Source organism: Temnothorax nylanderi, unplaced genomic scaffold, assembly GCF_030848795.1.
Source record: "Temnothorax nylanderi isolate EJ_2023f unplaced genomic scaffold, tnyl_v1.0 TNYL_tig0468_pilon, whole genome shotgun sequence".
NCBI classification, from domain to species: domain Eukaryota; kingdom Metazoa; phylum Arthropoda; class Insecta; order Hymenoptera; family Formicidae; genus Temnothorax; species Temnothorax nylanderi.
Window position 1 is genome coordinate 125,271 of NW_027249530.1, and position 5,029 is coordinate 130,299.

General features: G+C 32.2%; 1 pseudogene; it reads right to left on the minus strand.

Annotated features, from left to right (window-relative positions):
- Positions 1-2,151: 2,151 nt before the first annotated feature.
- LOC139783088 (histone H3.3A-like) lies at positions 2,152-2,617 on the minus strand (annotated as a pseudogene).
- Positions 2,618-5,029: the final 2,412 nt, after the last annotated feature.

Consider the following 5,029-nt stretch of genomic DNA (forward strand, 5'->3'; position numbering starts at 1 on the left):
AGGAAGTGTAAAAATTGTTTTCTTTAATATTAAAGAAAACAATTTTTTACATTTCCTACAAATGCAGATAGGAGAGAGAGAGAGAGAGAGAGAGAGAGAGAGAGAGAGAGAGAGAGGGAGAGGGAGAGGAGAGAGAGAGAGAGGGAGAGGGAGAGGGAGAGGGAGAGGGAGAGGGAGAGGGAGAGGGAGAGGGAGAGGGAGAGGGAGGGAGGGAGGGAGGGAGGGAGGGAGGAGAGAGAGAGAGAGAGAGAGAGAGAGAGAGAGAGAGAGAGAGAGAGAGAGAGAGAGAGAGAGAGAGAGAGAGAGAGAGAGAGAGAGGAGAGAGAGAGAGAGAGAGAGAGAGAGAGAGAGAGAGAGAGAGAGAGAGAGAGAGAGAGAGAGAGAGAGAGAGAGAGAGAGAGAGAGAATAGAAGGTAGAAAGGATTGGCATAAAATAGATATAAAAGGATAGAGAAGAATATAAAGGATAGACATAGAACAGGAAAAGACATTAAAAGAGTATTAGTTTTAAGGTCACTGTTAGGATATATCGATGTAACTCGGCACATACAGTGTCCTCTCTCGTGTACACACATGTATTAGATATTAGAATCACGCGTGATACGGCGATGTCACGGACAAGGAGCTTGAGGAAGGAGTCAGTCGCTTACGAGACCTTCGCGCTGTACGAGTCGCTCAGAATAAAGTTTTGTTATTTGCATAACTCCGTGAATTCACTCATCCCACACGTAATCCTGTCAGTCACTTTACACAATTTACAATTCACGACAGAATTTGTGACAAAATTGTATGTACAATATAAAAAAACATTTAAAAGTAAGAAGTAAATGTAATACATATATATATATATATATACATATATATATTATATATATATATATATATGCATACATACATTTATAAATAGTTAAATGTTCTCTATATTGCACAATACATAACATTACAAATAGAATTATATAATTCTTCTGTCGTGAATTATAGATTGTCTAAAGTGGCCTTTACACACTAGAAATACCAATAATTTTTTACTATTTCGATTTTTAAAACTAATATTCCATTGATCATGTGAAAGATCCAATAAGTAGAATAAATTTTTTTTATTACAATATAAAGAATTCTATTTTTACGATAAAAAAGAGAATATTAAATTCAAAAATAGAAACGGTCGAAAATAACTATTGGTATTTCTAGTGTGAAATCGGAAAAAAGTGAACATGCTTTACTTAATATAATATTAAAAATAATATATTTATAGTAAAAGTATTTCTGAAAACATCTGAACTATTATGACAACTGCAGCCAATTTTTGAATTTAACACAAGAAGTATGTCATAATAAAATAGATATAAATAACTTCTTTCACATTTTTTTATACAGTGGGCATAAAATAGGGAATGCTTTTCGACTTTGCCAAGGAAAATATTCTATTTAAAGAATGTCTAGTTAATTCTATTTAAAAGTATAATTTTGTGGGCAAAATAATGTAAAGCAATTAAAAAAACCATTTTAAAGGACAAAACTTTCATTTTTGCCTTTTTTAATATTCTAGAAAAACTAATATAAAATATGTACAATGCGTCCATACATTCAATGTGCATTGAGTATCTCGTCAAATAATAGTTTGTTCTCCTTATCAATGACTATTTTTTACATTTTTTTTTATTAATTACATTATGTAATATATATTGTAATACATATTTATGTTGTAATACATTACATTTTTTTTGCAAAAACACATTGCAATTATAAAATAATGTATTTTCTTTTTCCTTCAAATACACATTTATAAATTTTTCTACATTTGTTATCCACATACTAAAGCAATTTTAAAGATAACTTTATATTTTATTGTTATTTTTATTTTTTTTAAGAAAGGAGTACCATTTGATCAGATTTTGTATATGTATATATCTGCATTTGCGCATTGATATCTTGCATTCACTGTTACTCAGTCTTGAATTGACTGAATCCATTCTTGTGCAACATCCAATGATGATTAAGCGTTGGTTCCCATACTTTTTCAAATTGAGAATAAAGACTAAATTCTCTTCAAAATACAATTTCTTGAAATCCACAAAAGGCCATAGATGAAGAGCACAAATTGTTTTCTTCTTTTTCTTCTTCTTCAGTTCGGTCACTCCGGAGTAAGGCAGAGTAAAGCGTGTAAATAACCTACAGCTCTCAGCACTATTATTTATTTTATAAATTTGTTGCGTCTAAGCTTGCTTGCCATGGATACGACGTGCCAGTTGGATATCTTTTGGCATGATGATAACTCGCTTAGCGTGAATAGTGCACAAGTTCGTGTTTTCGAAAAGACCTACAAGGTACGCCTCGTTAGCTTCTTGGAGCCATCCAGCAAAACTTTGGAAACGGAGGTCAGTCTTGAAGTCCTAAGCGATCTCACAGACAAGTTGGTGGAATGGCAATTTACGGATCAATAATTCTGTACTTTTCTGATAATGACGGATTTCACGAAGGGCGACGGTGTCGGACAACAGTGAGGTTTTTTCATATCACCGGTCGGGGCACTCTTCCTCGCAGCTTTAGTGGCCAACTGTTTCCGGGGCGCCTTTCCTCCGGTCGACTTACGAGCAGTCTAGTTAGTATGTGTCATCATAACGGTCAACTATCGATATGCGTCCAGCAGTATACGAACGAAGCTCCTTGTCAGATTGAATTAGATCGACGCCCACAATAGCCCACAGCTGTCGAGCCAGTCAATGGAGTTGTCATCTTGAAGCAAACTGGCTTGCTTAACTTTTATTTTGGAGTTTTACATCCTGGGCTACATGTTTTGCTAGGCTGGTGAAACTAATCTTCCCATCCTTTAAGTCTTGCAAGTGGAATGCTTCTTTCGCCGAATCCGCCGTTCCGTATAAAATCTATTCCGTCTTCATCACCATTGTGGACTTCACCCGTAGCCTTGGGTAAGGGGACTGTGTTATTCCTTACAGCACTAGGACTCCGGTGGAACTTAATAAAATGTCGTCTTGTTCTTCATCTTCGTAAAGCATGATGTTTACTGTTTACTCATTGATTGCTTCTTGCCTTCTTCGGTATTTTTCTGTTTCTTAAAATGTTGATGAAGTTGTATTTTGTGTGTATCTTTTGCAGACGACATTAATGTCGGCGGTACTCGTTGTTTTCAGAAAAATGTAAAATTAACTTTAAAATCGCATTTGGTAAAATTATTCTTTGAAAAATATAATAAAAAATGTTTTTAAGAACTTTATATTTTCTTAGAATTGCAATGAAATTTGCAATAAAAATTATACTTCAATAGACTACAAAACATGCATTCTTTAAATATATTTTTGGCAAGAAAGAATATCTTAATAATAGTTACTGATAAAGAGCAAAATAATTCCTATTTGGACGAAGTATTTGACGAGGATTCAACGTATGTACATACAATGAATAATAAATTGAAAACGTTATTTTCGAAATATTGAAAAACTTTTAAATTACAACTTTTCTTTTCATATAAAACGTCTTTTTTCAAATTGCTTTACATTATTTTATTCACAAAATCACATAATTTTAAATTAGATATATCTTGGCAAAATATAAACATAATTCCCTATTTTGTTTTAATAATAAAATTTAATTACTTGTTCTATTTTAAATACTTGCATTATATTAAGTAAAACATGAATTCTCTCTAAATTTCTTGGAATGAAATTCCACTCGAAACTAGTAAGCTTCACTTAAAGCAATAATGATATTATGCTGATAATATTGCCATTCAAACGGAATAACATTTTATTTTTTATATAAGACCAAATATTTAACTACATCCATAGAGGAAACTTTCAATCCATACAAGTCAATGTTTCAGTCAATTAGAACGGATTGCTCACTCTTTTTCGAGTAAATTGTTGAATGTATCATTTAGACTGAACAAATTCTTAAAATTCTTAAAATTCTTAAAATGAGTACAATTGTATAACGAAAGAATTTCACTCTATAGGAGTAAAAGTCACTCTACCTTAAGTGACTCGGATATTATTTTATTTTTCGAGTAAATTTCGTAAAAATTTGACCCAAGAAATTTAGAGAGAAAAAGCGAACAAATGGAACATTTAATATTTTTAAAATAATAATATGGATATACAAAGTTCAAATAGTGTCAAAGGTAAAGATCAGGACCCCGTGGTTCGTCACTCCCACAGTATTTAACGACTCCAAACCCTCTCTACCTGTGTATGTGTATGTGTGTGTGATTATGTGTGAATGCGGATATATGTGTATAACAAAGATCAAGTTTAGATCCAGTTAAGACTTAATATCGTATAATTAATAACATACAAAATATAGGAAATTTTCTGTTTTTATTGACAAAACAAACATCTGATATAACCAATGAAAAATGGATAACGTTTCTTGTTTGTAACATATGTTGATCTCGAAACTTTAGATATTCGGTCACAGTTAGTTCAGTTAATTAATATTGATGCCAAAGATTGTAGTGTAGAAAAGTTATTCAATGCATTTGAAACTAAAATGTGTAAACTTCAGATTCTATTTTAAAATATCATTGCTCTGTCATGCGACAATGCGTCTGTTATGACAGGAAAACATTTATCTTTCAAAACCAAACTTGAATCAAAATGCAAACATTTATTAACATTTTCATGTCCTTGCCATTCCGCTGCACTGGCTGCACACGCTGCATGCGCTAAAATGCCTGATTTCTGTGAAGAATTTCTCAGAAAAATTGCAAGTTATCTTAACAGTAGTCCAAAGCGTTTAGCTATTTTTAATGAATTTTGCGAATGTTTTCAAGATACAAATTACAAAATTTTGAAATTATGCGAAACTCGGTGGCTTTTGCGTTATTCATGTATTGACAGAGTTCTTGAGTCATGGAATTCACTAAGAAATTTTCTTCATGAAATGGTCGTAATTGAGAAAGCAAAGTCTGGTGAATATTTATTATCTTTAATGGAAAATGTAGATACAAAAGCGTATTTTTTGTTTCTAAAATATATTTTAAATTTCTTCAATTCATTTAATGCGTATTTTC